The sequence below is a fragment of the Pelodiscus sinensis genome, chromosome 23 (genome assembly GCF_052426305.1).
Source record: "Pelodiscus sinensis isolate ZL-2025 chromosome 23, ASM5242630v1, whole genome shotgun sequence".
In the NCBI taxonomy this organism is placed as follows: domain Eukaryota; kingdom Metazoa; phylum Chordata; order Testudines; family Trionychidae; genus Pelodiscus; species Pelodiscus sinensis.
The window spans coordinates 20,541,312-20,558,354 of NC_143074.1; the positions used below are offsets into that span (position 1 = coordinate 20,541,312).

Here is a 17,043-nt window from a genome sequence, read left to right on the forward strand (position 1 = left end):
CCGCGGCCCGTTTGTTTGTGGCCTGCCGTGCGGTTTGGATTTACGTGGGGCTCATCACATGGCCCACGGGTGGGAGCCAAAACAAAAAAGAAGTCAATATAATGGTCTTCTGCGGATATGCATTGTATTAGTTAAATTCCTGGACTGTCATTGCTCATTAAAAGTACTGTCATGTGGGTGGAATCGGGTCAATATTGCCTTTTATTAATGTCAGCAGAACTGACTTAAATGGGGCCTGTGTGTTGTATAGTCTTCCCTTAATCTTTGCATTCATGCCTGTCAGTGTGAAAGAAGCTATTTGCATGTATCTGCATATATATTGGCATATATATGTAGCCAGGGCCAGCCTGAGCCATTCGTGCGCCCCGGGCCCCGGGAGCACGGTGCCGCCCCCAGGAGTGCAGCGCATGTGCGCCTTCACCCCCAGGCGCGTGGTGCCCCAGGACCCCGGGCGCCCGGTGCATGCGTGGCCCCACTTCCGGGGCACCAGCGCATGGGCAGCCCTGCCCCGCCCGGTCCGGCAGCCCTGCGCAGCTCCCCCTCCATTGGGGCGCCCCGGGCGGTAGCCCAGTCAGCCCGTAGCTTGGGCTGGCTCTGCATGTAACCACACTAAAGTTGTGGCCCTCGGCATGTGCTGTGAGTATCACCCCAGGGCTTCCAAAGTGGAGTAGCTCTGGTGTACTCCTTTCCACTATCACATCCTTACTCCAGATAGACCCCAGGGTAACTTGCAATCCAAATCTGAGCTGTTACGTCCGGAGATACCTGTTTAAATGACAAGTGTATGGGAGGTTCCTAGCTCTTTCGCTAGTCGGATCCTTTTCTTGAATGTTGATAGTTTTGCCTTCTACATTCGACACATACCCAAGCTAGAGATAGGCAAAGAGAGGGTATGGGTATGAGATAGACAGACAGACAAAGAGACACAACGAGAGAGTGTGCGACAAGTTTTTTCCATCTGACCGGCTAAACAATGATGCAATTTCTCAGTGAAATATTCTGTGTGTGTGAGTGTAAGAGTGAGAGTGTGGCCGTCTGTCAGTCTGTCAAGCGTGAGCACTCGGCTTGTTATTGTTTCTCCCAGCCAAAATGTCAATTGCATAAGATGTCATTAAAAAGCAGCCTGCTTGCGTAGTGTTTGTCAGGGCAGCTCAAAGAGCTTGCAACACAAGCTTTCCATTTCCCAACCTTCCTCTTTTTGCTTATATTTATGCCGAAACGGTTATGAAAATTAGGAACTAGGCGTGACCCTGCTAGCGTCCTCTGTAGAGTCAATAAGATCTCCAGGGAATGCCTCTGTGCTTGCGGCACACACAACCTCCCTTTTTGGGACAAACAGGTTCTCGTCTGAAGCTCCGAGGCCGCTCCTTTCATCACGCTTAGCCGGGGCCGCATTTGCAAAGATGAAAATGAGTCGTATCAAGAGTATCGCAACCAAGGAATTGGCCCCCGTCGTCCAGATAACGGCTTATTGCCATCACACGGTCCAGGGCAAGCCCCACCTAAGAGGAGAAAGTCACAGGCAGGGTGGTTGTTCACCTTAACAAGTTAGACTGTCTCCACTACAGAGTCTTCTTGGAAAAGCAGCCGTTTTTCCGAAAAAGCTTCACTTGCACCCATACTGCAATGGCTTTCGAAAAAAATTCAAAAGAACAGAGGGGTTTTCCCGACATTGGTAAACCTCTTTCTACAAGGAAGAAGCCTTTTTCCCGTGTGTGGACGGGGAAGAGGGCGTCCCTTTGAAGGAAGAGGAAAAAACACAGGTGCCCTGGTGGCCACTCCATCCACAGCAATCAGAACTTAAATGAGTGATAGACGCTATCTTTCAAAAAAGCACAGCACTTTTTCATTGTGCTTTTGCTGTGTAGATTGCTTCTGGAAAAGCTTCTTCTGAAAGAAGCCTGCAGTCTAGATGTAGCTAGGGAATGAGTTTGCACTACAGCCTTAGCTGAGAGCCAGGTGCCTTTTAGCTCATGCACAAAGTTCCTTAGGTCCCAGGTTTGGTTCCACCTGTCGGCGTTACAGACGCACTGTAATTTCTCTGATAAGAATGTGTTACATTTAAAAATGATTATGGGAAAATAAACCCAAGGAGCGCTGTCAGAGCATTTGACTTTGGTAGGTAAGATGCCAACGCTTTTTAAAGATGAGCTTTGGCAGTATAGACGCTCTCTCTCAAAAGAAGTTTTTTCAGAAGATCTCTTCCGGAAAAGCTTCTTCTGAAAGAAGCCTGAAGTCTAGCCGTAGCCTTGGTTGCAGGCTCTGTCAAGCCAACATCAGTCAGCAGAGATTTTTCTGCCCTGAGTCAGGAAATGGGATGCATCCACTCTGAGCACACTTTTTCCTACGGGTGTTGCGTGCCTGCGTTCAGCTGCTATCACCCTAACTTCTCCAACCAACAGAGGATCCTGCTTAGAAATACTCACCGAGAACAACCCAGCTCCTTTCCATGTGAGGACGGCTCGTGTCCACTAGCACAAAGTTTCTCTGGAGACCACCAAGCTGCCATGGGCAATTTGCAAGGTTCTCCCATGGCCTGAGCTACCTGGAGGTTCTTAGCTGGCCACGGGCCTGGTACCCTTCCAAAGCAGCTTGCATCCAAGGAACTAGCCCCTGTGGCCCGAGCCGGCAAGCAGAGACTGTGATGGGCATATCAGGAAAGCCTTGGATAAAATGGATTAGGTAGGGATTTCTAACACCCTCCCCACTCCGGCCCCCGAGTTTCCCCTTGTCCATGGTTAGGTTACCTCAGCTGAAGATTCAGGGTATGTCTAAATTACATGGCTCCATCAACGGAGCCATGTAGATTAGTGTAGTCAAAAAGTACTCTTGCGCAAAAAGGCATGTGTGGATGGACAACAAGAGTTTCTTGCACAAGAAACTCCTGTCGGAAAAAGCACTGATGCTCTGATGGCCATTCTGTGAGTTTTCTTGTGCAAGAACGCCCATGGCAGTGTGGACGGTCTCTTGCACAAAAGCACATGGCAGTGTGGACACGCTCTTGCTTAAGAACTTATTGAGGAAGATCTCTTCTGCAAAAAGTTCTTGCACAAGAAGCCTGCCATGTAGACGTAATCTGAGTTAGGAGAATTAGGACGGGGTCTACAGTAATGAACTCCTCCAGCACTGTTCACGGCAGGAGCCAGGCCACCCTGTGAAAGGTGCTTATAGCACTACTAGCAAATGACAACTGATGTCTGGAAGAAGCCATTTTATGCACGTACGTGTTTGGGCTCTCCAACGGGACGCTTGCGAGACAGCACGCATAGCTTCAGTAGAACCTCAGAGCAATGAACATCGGCGTTAAGAACTGACTAGTCAACACCTCTTTTGGCGTGGAAGTGTGCCTTCCAGCAAACACACACACACACACACACACACACACTCTCACACACACACCAATGCAGTACTGTGTTAAACATAAATTACTAATTCCATAAAAGGAAAGAAGCATTTTTCTTCTGCCTAGCAAAGTATGCAAGCTGTTTTAAGTCCACGTTCCGTGGTGAAGTTTTGAAAGAACAACCATGACGTTTTGGTTACAGTCCTGAAGATTTCCCAGAGACAAACAACAGAGGTGTTTGTAAGTCTGAGGTTCGCCTGTACATGCTCACATTTATTAACGTGCAAAGTCATTCAGTGCAGAGATCAACAGCAACAGCGCTAAGCTTGACGTATGCTGAATCCTGCATGGCTTTTGAGACCCGTGTGGTCTATAATATTACTTCAGTGAACTTCTGCTGAGACTTGCTACCAACAGACACACACAGTACAGCTTACAGCAGCCCATACCCCTTAGCAGTGTGGAACCGTAGTTTAAATGAACCCCTAAGAGGAGCAAGAAAGATGCCGACAAGATTGAAGTGTCAGACATAAAGCTCATTTGGTCTCAACGGCTCTTCTACTGAGCTGAATATTTCACACTTACAGCTGTGTGAAGCTATTCATGTTCCCTTCATACATCCTCACAATGCAAAGAAATTGTCACAAGCCTGTGTGGAGACAACTGGAGAGCTTCACACTTGCCCCTGGGCTGCACAACATGATGGGGGGATTGCAATGCTATGGCAGCAGCAGGAATAGAATTCAGATGTTCCCACTGCAAAAGCTGGGCCCCTGCAGGAGAATTGCCTTCAGCTGAGAGCAGTATAGGGCTTATGACTCACAGCAGTGCAATACTGATGTTATTCAGCAATCACAGAAAGACACATACACTGTAACCAGTTCATTGCAATGGACAAGTTCCTGAGTGTTTTGCCATTTTTGTCCTAGGTGAAATATCTTTTCACCAGCCCAAGCAGTTTTTCTACATTTAAAATACATAAATTCTGTTGAGTTGGAGGAGAATGCTCTTTGTGATTTATTTCCAAAGTGGTAACGTTGGCACAGAAATCTGGCCAATGTAGCAAAAATCATTCTTTTGTGGATGCAAGAGAGAGAGAGAGAGGAATAACAAGAAATTATCCTTTCCCAGTTACCTTTGGAAGCTGGAACAATTATTGGAAAGGAAGTGAGACTTGGAATGAATCCGAGATGGGAGCGGTGTGGGAACAAAGACAAATTAGTACCATTACCCTAACACCAGAGAAAAACGAATTGAGAGACAACTAGAAATAGTTAAAGCTAAACATCTTAGGCCTTATCTTACACAGAAATTGAGATCAATCAATCCAGAGATCGATTTTCCGGGATTCGATTTAGCAAGTCTACTAAAGACCCACTAAATTGATTTCTGATCACACCCCCTGGACCCCGGTTCTCCATGGGATCATGAGGAATAAGGGAAGTCAACGGGACTTCTGGAATGGGGATGCTGGAGACATTCGATTTAAGGTACATAGACTCCAACTACGCTAGTCTTGTAGCTGGAGTTGTGTATCTTAGGTCAACTTTCTCCCTAAGGGTAGACCTGGCCTTAGGTTTAGCAATTCATCTCTAATAATCTCTACAGGAGATGGGGTAGAATGAGAGCAAAGAAGCTGCTAGTCTGGCCCAGCTCTCACTTGGCCAACATATAAGATGAGGGGCTATAACTATGTGCCACAGGCTGATGCTGGCAAGTATTCAAATGGTTTCATGGTTACAATATTAGTCTAGAACCTGAGTTCAAGTTTCTATTCCACTGAAGACATTCTGCATGACCTTGGGAAAGTCATTTGGCAGCCCCGTGCCTCAGTTTCCCCATATGTAAAATGGGGATAACGGGACTGCTCTGCCTCACAAAGCAGTTGTGAGGGAGAATACAGTAAAGACTGTGAGGTGCCTAGCTACTTACAGTACCATAACTACCGTGAACAGGCATTGAGAATCTGCAAGCACTTTACACATATTCATTCATTAAGACTTCCGTGGGAGAGGCAGATACTGCTATCCCAATTTCGCAGCTGAGGAAAGTGAGGCACGCCGAGGTTGAGGCTTCCAGATTGTCAGTAGCAAAACTGGAAACAGAACGCAAAAGTCCTGACTCTCATTCATCTCCTTGAGCCACTCGGCCACATGGATCAGACAACTCACATCATTCGGTGAGTTCTATTTTGATATCCAGCGGGTTTCTCAAAACTCGTTGCTTTTGCAAGACAGGGGCCTTTCGTAAGAGGCCGAGAGTTTTGCAAGCAGAGAGAAGCTGCACGTGACTTTTCAAAATAAGCTTGACCTTCGGGGCTGGGTGGGTTCCGGCGTCTTGCTGGGGAAACAGAAACCCTGCCTTCCCCTTTCTGCGCAGGAGACGATTCCAGCCAGTCATGAGAGGTGTCAAAAGGTTAAAAAGTCACTTGGGTCACGCTGCTGGGCTGAGGGTGAAGCCGCACACCGCCAAAGCTGGGGTGTACAAGAGGGCATGGGGGCAAGACACAGCCCCCATCCCATGGGAGAGTTTGACTGGGCTTGTCTGAGATTTCACCTCTCAGAGGCAGATAGGTGTGGAGACCCAATCAGCTGCACCTGGGAGCAATATATTGAGCCGTTATCAGTATTTGGATAGTAAATCATGAGGGTAATAAACAGGAAATGCACTAACTTTCGTACTTTAATCTCTTGTCTTTTAGGCTAACACAAAGCCCAATATAATTTTAACAGCTGATGCTGCCTCTGCGGGGGCGTGTGTTCTGTGCAGGCCGGCGGAAGCGTTCAGGGCTCTGGTGTACCGCCTGCTCTAGAAACAGAGATTCATAGGGTTGGAAGAGACCACAGGAGGCCATCGAGTCCAGGTCATCAAGGAGGCTATCAAGCTAAAAGCAGGACCAATCCCAACTCAATCATCCCAGGAAGGGCTCTCTCAAGCTGGGACTTAAAAACCTCTAAGGATGGAGATTCCACCCCCTCCCTAGGGAACCCGTCCCAGTGCTTCCCCACCCTCCTAGGGAAATAGTTTTTCCTAATCTCCAACCTCGACCTCCCCCACTGCAATTTGAGCCCATTGCTCCTTGTTCTCTCACCCTGAGAACAGCCTCTCCCCACCCTCTTTGTCATTTTTTGTTGCCCTTCGCTGGACTTTCTCCAATGTGTTCACATTCTTACTGTAATGGGGGGCCAGAATTGGATGCAATACTCCAGGGGTGGCCTCACCAGTGCCAAAAAAGGAAAATAATCACTTCTCAATGCTCCTACTCATGCACCTCAATTTGCCATTAGCCTTCTCGGCTACAAGGGCACCCTGAAACTCAAATTTTTCCAGGGCTTTTCATACCTGGAGACATAAAAGTATTGGAACCAAGAGGCATGGGGGGTGCCGGAGCACCCCTTGACTTGAAGTAGTTTCCATTATATCAAAGGTTTACAGTTTGGTTCAATGGCTCTCAATTGTTCCAGCATCCTGGCCTGGAGAGCAGTAGAGTTGGAAGTGCTGGCCAGAGCACCGTGGGACACCTCCCAGAGGCCAAAAATGTTGACTTTCAGAGTGCTGCAGCAAGGAAGGATGGTGAAACCAGAGTGCAAGTGAGTTAGGCTGGATGTCAGAGAAACTCCCTCCTAGCCAATGCTCGGTAGGGTCTCAGGAGCCAAGGAAGCAAGAGTAGAGGGTTAGGGTTAAAGCTCTGAAGGAGACTCACTGGGGAATAGCACTAAATGTGACTCCCCACACCTGGCCCGAATTTGGGCACAGCTCAGGGATGCAGAGAGAGGACTGAGTGACTGAGGACTCTGTCTTCCAGCGGCCTCTTTTTTTGTATATTAACTGTCGCCTAGTACCATCTATGGAAGGTCTGGGTTGATTGCCTAGTGGTGAGAGCAAGGTTCCATTCTGTGCTCCCCACCTTACCTACTAGCTGGCTCTGCTAGCAAGCTTGGTGGCTGGAATTTGCCATCGGGGGTGGGAGCCGCGGAGGAAGCTGCAGTGTAGACAGGATTCTGGCATTTGTACAACCTACACCAGCTTGCTTGGCGTGGACAAGATCACAGAGAGAAGCTGGGCAGGGCTCTTTGGTTCTCTGCACTCCGTCTGCCCATCTTTAAGCAAGGGTGGGCGCTAGCCAACCTCCCCAGCATGCGTGGCGGTTCCATTAAACCTTGCCAACCCCTTCCAGGTCCTCAGCTGAACTGGCCTATGGAAATTCAAAGGGTTCTTTTCCTGTTCTTGTTTTATTACAAAATTATCCTTTCGGCGACTTGTGCGTGGCGGAGACGCCGGCCGTCACCCAGCATCCTTCGAAAGTAACCAGTCACAATCCCGGCTGTTTTTCCCCTTGGATTATTCTGCTTTGTGGCAGGGATAGTCTTGAAGGTTTCCCTGCCTTCTCCCATAAATCTCGGAGTCAGCCAGCGAGCCAGAGAAACAATAATCAGTCATTAGCCTGACAGACTAGTGGAGCAATCGGTCCACGCCCTACCGGCAAAACAAAACACAAACCCTGAGATCAGTGAAGAGACAGGGGCCAGGTGTGGTGCTTTGAAAGAGGCAAACTGCCCTGCCTTGGCTTGGCAGCATTCGCTGCCTGGAGTCCTAGTTTCAAAGTCCTTTAAACTCACCTGTGATTTAGAGCGACGGAACGGAATTGTGCCAGCAAATGCCATTTGTCTCTCCCAAATAGCAGGCTCTGGGGCAGTCAGCAGCCATGCATTGACAGCCCCTGGAGACTGCCCCCAAAGAGTACAGCACCGACAGGATCAGTGGTCAATTTTCTCCCGCAGCTGAGTTTCCTCCTGGGGTCCCGGATTGCCTGTTTCTCTCTTTCCCTGGAGCCAAAAGGCCATAAAAAGCTTTGAAAGCAGGTGGCAGAGGTATGCTCAGGTGCCTGCACGGTGTTCCCCTGGGAGCTGCAATGCCAAAGTTAATATTAAACTGTGTGCGTGCACATTGGCAGCCACCCTTTATTCACCTGGACTCACTCATTCAAGCATACACCAGAGAGAGGCCCAAACTAGATCTCAGGGTCCACATTTCCCACACCAAAGAGGGGGCATGTGGGGACCACAATTGGGACCCAGGGCTGAAATCCATCTCTCAAACCTGTGTCAATGAGAGACTACTCTGTCTTCTCTTACACGGCTGCTCTTGCTGACCGACCGGATCGGAATCAGAAGGCTGATTCGGCATTTCCATTGACATTAGGCCCCCGTCTGGAGGTCATGGCTCAGGGTCCCGTCTCTATCTAGTACACACTCGCTCAGCAGGTGAGTCCATTGCCAGCTGCTTCTCCCTCCAGTATGGGAGGCGATGCAACATCTCCAGCCCTGCCCATCACACAAGAACAAGGGGGCACCCAATGAAATGAATAGGCAACAGGTTTAAAACAAACAAAAGGAAGTAGTTCTTCACCCAGCACGCAGTCAACCTGTGGAACTCCTTGCCAGAGGAGGTTGTGAAGACCAAGTTTTTAACAGGGTTCAAAAAAGAGCTAGATAGATTCATGGAGGTTAGGTCCCTTGATGGCTATTAGCCAGAATGGGTAGGCATGGTGTCCCTCGCCTCTGTTTGCCAGAGGCTGGGATCACTTGATGATTCCCTGTTGTGTTCATTCTCTCTGGGGCACCTGGTGCCGGATCAGTTGCCCCTTTCACTCTCCCTTGCATCTGACGAAGTGGGTCTTTGCCCACGAAAGCTTATGCTCTAATAAATCTGTTAGTCTATAAGGTGCCACAGGACTTCTCATTGTTTTCACCCTCCCGTCCCCCATCGGTGGACTTGCCCGTAGCCTATTATGGCCTTCATGAGTCTAATTATAACCATAGTTCCACAGATATCGGACAAAGCCCAGGAGGGGGGAAAAATGTATTCTCTGACACGATCCCACGAACAGTTCCTGCCCAGAATATTACACACATTTCCTGGTGGCCACAGTTCACTGGCAGCGGCTCTGAAAAGGAATCTGGGAAAACTCATCGTAAAAACGTTATCTCGGTTGCGCGGCTGAGATAACGCCTGCAATATCCTTCCATGGAGAGCACACATCTGCTCCAATTCGGCCACCTTCCTTCGTTCAGGGAGTGGAGTGCGGTTTCCTAGCCAAGTGCCAAAACCAGGCCTGCGCACTCCTGTTCCCACCAGAATCTAGTTATTGTTGGGAGGGGAGGAGGGGGGGCTCTATGTAAATAAAACCCAACTGGATCTAGAGGCTGGGTTTGAAATGTCACCAACTGGGCACATCCCCTGAAGTAAACATCCCTTAGAGAAACAGAAGGGGGAAGGGAACCTCTGACCAATGCAGAAAAAAACAGGAACAATAAATTACAAAACGGACAGTGAGCCAAAGGGGAGGGAGGGGGGAGGAGTGGCCGTAGTAAGGATACAAGCTGAACCAGGGTGTTGTCTGCGTATTAGCAAAGGATCTCCCTGCTGCAGGAAGATCTGCCTGGTTCTGTTAAAGAGGGTAACTTGGCATTTAGTTCCCTCTTTGCCAATGTCCAGGAGGATGTGGGATTGTATCAGGCCGTTCCTGGGGGGAATGAGACATGGGGAAAGGGGTGGGGTCCTGATGGTGACACGTATTAGACCGCAGCAGGTACGCCGAGGGGGCAGCAGCAGCCGTCTCTGTGGGCCCTTTAAATTGCCACCAGAGCACCGTGCAGCGTGGTCCACACAGCCATGCGGGCTGGGGGCGGGGCATGCGTCGCTGGCTGCCCCCACCCTTTCTACCCAAGGCGCAGCCCCTTCTGGGAGAACAGAGCCGGGGGGCCCCACACCTTGCCCACAGGCCCACGCAGGCTCTCAGCTCCCCTGCACAGCAGTTTTGTCTCCTAAAAGCCATGGCGGAAACTCCCTCTGAGTCAGGCCATGTAATGCTGTATGGAGCCCTGGCAAATGTTCTGAGCATTCCTGCTCAGACCTGGCCCGGGCAGGGTGGCATGAGCTCCTGGGATGCTCCCCGCTGGTTTCGACAGTTCGACGTCCCCTTCTTTCTTTTCTCTTTCGCCGGCAGGTTTGCTGAGCTCCCAGGCATGCTCGCCTCTGCCTGACCATTCCGAACGGCCCCTCCCCAAGGAAGAGCTGCTGGCACCTAATCCATGTTCAGCGGAGCCTTTGAGGAGCCCCATTACACACATGCCACCTTGTAACCCCTTGAAGAGAATGGAGAGGCCTGGGAGCACGCCGAGCAAAGTGTCTGCGCCATTTTTTGAAAAAATTCCCCCGTGAGTTTTAGCATCAGGAAGGAACATTTTAACATAACACAGGGCAGCTAGAGAAAGGACCTCTCTGCCATGAATGTATCTAGTTCTGTTTTGAACTCTGTGCAAGTCCTGGTCTTCACAACATCCTCTGGCAAGGAGTTCCACAGGTTGACTGTGCACTGCATAAAGGGAAGCAGATGGGAAGGGAGGGTAAGCAGAGTGCAATATACAGGGAAAGTTACAGTTGTTCTTTCCATGTACTGCATCCTTCAGGGTAAGTAGAGGGGCGGGGCAGCGCAGGGCATGAATTCATGACAACTGTTTGAGAAGCAGTCTCTTCCGCTGCGTGTTCTTTCTTTCTTTGGCCTTTTCCTGAGTCAGAATTCTCTCCCCCAAACCAGCAAAGTGCTGCTCTTTGCATCCGGGAAACACAACAGCAAGAAAGATACCAGCCAAAGAAAAGGGAGTTACATACATCCTGCTTTCATTTCCTTTCAGCGTCTTCCCATTCAGCACGTGATGAAGCGTTCCTTTCCCCCACCCACGGCAGAGTTGCGAGCCAACTGCTGTGGGGCTTTCCCCTCTCTGCCTATAATACCTTTAATATGCTCAGGAGATGACACAAATTAGGAACGTGTGAATCCACCTCCCTGTCCAAACTTCTGCAAACTTGAGACTTTGGGTCAGCCCAAGGAACCAGGTGCAAAGTTCCTATCACAATCCAAACTTGCCCAGAATTCCAGGGGTATTTTCAGATGTGTGTGTGGAGGGCAGAGTGTATGTGTGTGGGGGGGATCTTAGCTTTGGCCTACCCTTCTTTAAATGAGAAGGCAGGGTAGAGGAGTGGCTAGAACACTGGATTGGGACTTGGGAAAGCTAGAATCTATTCCTGCCACTGAGTGACCTTAGTCTTGGCACCGCACCTGTCTGTGCCTCAGTTTCCCCTTCTGTTAAATGGGGATGACGACACAGACCCAGTAGTACATCTGAACAAGATGAACGCAGTCTTTGTCCTTTTGTGGGACACACACTGAAGATTCATGCAAGTGCACTGTGTGTCCACTGTCGCCTGTCTGAGACCATAGGCTGTGAGTGTTCTGCTCTGCTATTCGCCGGGCCTTTTCAGAGTCTGCCCTGACGTCCTTGGCTCAGATTTCCCCTGCCCACACATGCTGCACCAGGCTGCTGCACGCCCACAGTGCTGTCCAGGAAGTGCACTGGGCTGAGCTAACAGGTGCACTGACCACAGCACCCTCCGTGAGAAGACACTCAGGCCAGACTCCATAAAGACAGGAAAAGCACCTTTCCCTTCCAGTGTTTGTAGCGAACCTCCTGGCTCCTTGGCACTCGACACCTCCAGCCAGGAACTGAAAGCAGCAACCTTCTGCCTCTTAACTTCCCCACAACAGCTCCGAGTCGGCCGCACACCCATAGGAGAGAGCCAAAGAAACAGTGAGAAAAAGAGGCGACCAAACCCAGTTCCCTTTCCTAGCTGGCCCTGCAGGTAGCGAAAAGCCAGCAGATGTTTCCTTGCTGCTTGCTTTGGGAGGCACTGGGCTGCTGCAGAGACCGGCCAGACAGGTACCGAGGCGGAGAGAGACAGTGGATGGCAAAACTTTCACTGTTCTGTAACAGCGACTCCTCCCAGGCCTGACAAACTCATTACACCTAATGTGGTGCTTTCATAGTATTTATCCAAGAAGGGCTATGGGAGGTGTCTGCTAAAAGCTTGTGTCATGCTGATCCCCATAACTGTTCGCAGGCGTACGAGGAGTGTGAGGAGTTGTGTATCTGTATTGACAATGGATTTTAAAAGCTGCTCCCCAGGCAGGATTGACAAGCAGTTTTTGCCAGCCCAAAGGCTTTGTCTGCCTAGGTCCATGCATTAAGTGTTGTAAACCACTACAATAGAAACCCATAAGAACATAAAAACAGCCGTACTGGGTCAGACCAAAGGTCCATCTAGCCCAATATCCTGTCTACTGACAGTGGCCAATACCTGGTGTCCCAGAGGGAGTGAACAGAATAGGAAATCATCAAGCGATCCCTCTCCTGTCGCCCATTCCCAGTTTTTGACAAACAGAGGCAAGAACACCATTCCTACCCATCCTGGCTAATAGCCAAGGAGGGACCTCTCCTCCATGAATGTATCTAGTTCTGTTTTGAATTCTGTGATTTTCACAACCTCCTCTGGCAAGGAGTTCCACAGATTGACTGTGTGTTAGGTGAAGAAATACTTCCTTTTGTTTGTTTTAAACTTGCTACCTATTCATTTCATTTGGTGCCTCCTAGTTCTTAAATTATGAGAAGGAATAAATCACTTTTCCTTATTCACTTTCTCCACTCCAGTCATGATTGCATGGATCTCTATCATATCTCCCTTAGTTTCCTCTTTTCTAAGATGAAAAGTCTCAGTCTTTTAAATCTCTCTTCATATGGGACCTGGTCCAAACCCCTGGTCATTTTTGTTGGCCTTTTCTAAACTTTCCCATTTTGTATATGAAATCAACATGTATATGTGAAGAACACTTGCAGCCAGCATCCTAGGAAATGAAATTCCAGAGGATGAGGGAGAGGAGGAGAGGTAGGGGTGGTCACCGTCCTTTCCTGAGGACAAAATCCTGAATTTTGGGAAAAACATTCACTGAGGAAGCAACAAGGCCAATGCTTTTGGCACTCGTGAAAGGTGGATCCCCGCTACGTTGGTGAGTGATGCTAGAAAATTGTGTTGGGTGAGAAACTGCTTTAGACAAGGGTTTTAGCCTGTTAAGTGTTGGACTGTAAGCTACACATTGCAACTTTGGTTATATTCACCCACTGCTGTTTCCATGGGTATGTCTACACTAGCCTCCTAGTTCGAACTAAGGTGGCTAATGTAGGCATTCGAACTTGCAAATGAAGCTTCATTTGCATGTTCCCGGACGGGCACCATTTTTAAATCCCCTTAGTTCGAACTGTCTGCCCGCGGCTACACACGGCAGTCAGAAGTTAATCCAAATTAAGTCCTTAGTTCAGATTAACTGTTAAACCTCATTGCAGGAGGAGTAACAGTTAATCCGAACTAAGGACTTAGTTCGGATTAACTTCTGACTGACGCGTGTAGCCGCAGGCAGTCAGTTCGAAATAAGGGGATTTAGAAATGGTGCCCGCCTGGGAACATGCAAATGAAACCTGGGATATTTAAATCCCGGGCTTCATTTGCAAGTTCGAATGCCTACATTAGCCACCCTAGTTCGAACTAGGGGGCTAGTGTAGACATACCCTATTAGACTTATTCACTCTTCCACAATTCTGGGTCTTTGATGATCTTTGAGTAACCTTTCACACAGGCATTACCACTCTGTTTACTCCCAGTTTGCACCAGTGCAAGTGATAGATGAGGCACACCCACCCTGCTGCCCCCTAGCTTTGTTCTGGGTGCAATGGCCAGGCCCCATCTTTTGCACCAATGCACTGCTGCCATTCATAGCTGCAAGGAGAGAGAGAGGCAGGACATTTCTGCTGACACCCAGCTTTTGGATAAGAAGGGGGAGGGGTTTGGGCTGCAGGGCAGACAGCCTCAGTCAGATAGAAGGAGGCAGGCCAAAGGGGCAACGGAAGCCAGGAAAAAACAGGAGTGATAACAAGGCAGCAGAGGGGTGGGGAACCCCGAGGGGCCAGAGTTGAGAGGGAGGCTTAGCGGAGCCAAAGAGAAACACCTTTAACCTGTGGAACTCCTTGCCAGAGGATATAGTGAAGACTAGGACTTTAACGGAGTTCAAGAAAAGAGCTAGATAGATTCATGGAGGTTAGGTCCATCAATGGCTATTAGCCAGGATGGGTAGGGATAGTGTCGCTGGCCTCTGTATCTGGAAATGAATGACAGGGGAGGGATCACTTGATGATTACCTGTTCTGTTCATTCCCTCTGGGGCATCTAGCATTGGCCACTGTCAGTAGACAAGATATTGGGCTAGATGGACCTTAGATCTGTCCCAGTATGGCCACTCCTATGCTCTTGCATAAACCTTTCTTTGGTGCAGGGAGACCTAGAACCAGGGAGACTCTTGTCTTTCAGTTTTTAGACCTACGTGGCCTCACAGGCCTGGCACTCCAATAGTTTTCCTACCTGGTGTGAGAAGAACCCCCCAGGGCAGCATGTGAGCACACATCCCACTTCAAATCCAGAGAGAGCACAGGGACGATCATTCTCCATAGGACCATAGCAGGGGTGAGGAACTTTTTTGGGGTCAGGAGCTGGATCCGGACAAGCAGAGGAGCACATCTGGCTTCCCAGGCGTTAGGTACCCCATCCTGCTCTATAGAACTCCAGCCAAGGAAACCAACTACCCAGAGCTTATTGTCTGGGCCTAAACCCCTCTTCCTCTGCCAAGGAAAAATTCCTAATCTCCCTCCCACTCTCTCCAGTATCCTATTCCTAACCCCTCAGCAATTGAGCTCAACAGTGACAGATCTTTGCCTGTGTTGTAAATTCATTGATTTGGGGCATATTTTTCCTTCCCCCAAACACCTTGCCAAAGTCTCACTCTTTCTGCCTTGCTACCTACAGTCCCATCCACCTGGACAATAAGTTTTCTACCTTGTCTTTGCACTCATTGGCTCTTTTATAGGCTCACCTGGGGGGTGGACCCCATGCTGGCCAGCCCACCATCCAATCTGGGTTTCTCAGCAGTTGGGCTAATTAACAGCAGGGCGCAGCGTGTTTTGTAATCAGAGGGTAAAATACGCTCTCTGGGAACAAAGAAGATCCCAAATCACTGAACCAGCCCTGAAAGTAGACAAACACCAGGCAGAAGTTCTTCTCATGGACAAACATGAGATCTACCCCCTTTTAGATTAGTGTCCCATGTTACAATGAAACTGGAGTGGAGTTTGGTTTAGCTCAAGCCAGATTAAGGAAGTATGAAGTCTAAATTAGCCTCGTTAGCACCAGGAGGCTAATGATTTCATGGATCTCTATCATATCTCCCTTAGTTTCCTCTTTTCTAAGATGAAAAGTCTCAGTCTTTTAAATCTCTCTTCATATGGGACCTGGTCCAAACCCCTGGTCATTACCACCAGGACTACAATTGATAGGTACTCCTCCCTCACCCTTCTGATTCTGAGGCTGTGTCTACATTGGCGCGATCTTGCGCAAAACTTGCTGCCTGTCTACACTGGCGGGGAGTTCTTGCGCAAGTACACTGATGTTCTAATATATGAAATCAGTGCTTCTTGCGCAAGAACGCTGATGCTCCTGCTCAGGAATGAGCCTTCTTGTGCAATTGTTCTTGCACAAGAGGCCAGTGTAAACAGGCAACATGAATTTCTTGCACAAGAAAGCCCTGTGATTAAAATGGCCACCAGAGCTTTCTTACTCAAGAGAGCATCTATACTGGCATGGATGCTCTTGCGCAGAAGCACATCTCTTGCGCAAACGCATATGCCAGTGTAGACGCTCTCTTCTGGAAGAGTTTTTGCACAAGAACTCTTCCGCAAAAGAGTTCTTGCGCAAGATCATGCCAGTGTAGACATAGCCTGAGGGTCCCTCTTTTTTTCTCCAATCAAGATCATCTCATCTGAAGAAGTGAGTTTTGCATATATATATATATATATATATATATATACACATACACACATGTTGGCTGCATCTAGACTGGCAAGTTTTTCTGCAACTGGCCGCTTTGAATTTGTGCAAGAACACTGACGATCTCATGTAAGATTGTCAGTGTTCTTCCGCAAATACAATGACTCTCCCATTCGGGAAAAAGCCCTCTTGTGCAAATGCTTTTGCGCAAGAGGGCCAGTGTAGACAGCTGAGAACCATTTTGTGCAAAAAAGCCCCGATGGCAAAAATGGTGATTGTGGCTTTCTTGTGCAAAATCGCATCTAGACTGGCCACGGATGCTTTTGTGCAAAAGTACTTTTTGCGCAAAAGCATCCTTGCCAATCTAGATGCTCTTTTGTGGAAAAACTTTTCCGTTAAAAGTATTTCCGCAAAATCATGCCAGTCTAGATGTAGCCCTTGTTTTTAGGGCCTTTTAAAAATCTCAACCCTTCTGGGCCTGAGTCTCTTGGAAATCTTATTAACCTGGTGTTATGAGCTTAATAAGCAAGGCAGGAAACTGGCCTATGGAATGGGTGAGATGGGTCCCAGCTGTGATCTCAGTGCACAGGTGTCCACAAAACCCATCACTCCCCAATTACCCACCCACCTGGCTGGCTCAGATAAGAAGATAAAGATGGGATGAGTCATCAAGGGTGGAATTATTCTATCCTAGCACTATGTTAGGTTGGGCTAGTGCATGTTGGGAGGGGTTGCAAGTGCTTTGGAGGTGAGGGCTGAAATTCAAAATGATCGGGACAAGCTAGAGGAATGGACTGAGGTAAATAGGATGAAGTTTAACAAGGACAAATGCAAAGCACTCCACTTAGGGAGGAGCAATCAGTGATGCCTACAGAATGGGAAGCGGCTGTCTAGGAAGGAGCACTGCAGAAGGGGATTTAGGGGTCATGGTGGACC

At 48.8% G+C, this 17,043-nt stretch overlaps 1 long non-coding RNA gene across 1 annotated transcript; it reads right to left on the reverse strand.

Annotated features, from left to right (window-relative positions):
- Positions 1-4,336: 4,336 nt before the first annotated feature.
- On the reverse strand, positions 4,337-8,248 carry LOC142819346 (uncharacterized). Its single transcript, XR_012897210.2, has 2 exons — positions 7,963-8,248; positions 4,337-5,940 (listed from the first exon to the last, which is right to left on the reverse strand). It is a non-coding gene; the product is annotated as an uncharacterized LOC142819346 (long non-coding RNA).
- Positions 8,249-17,043: the final 8,795 nt, after the last annotated feature.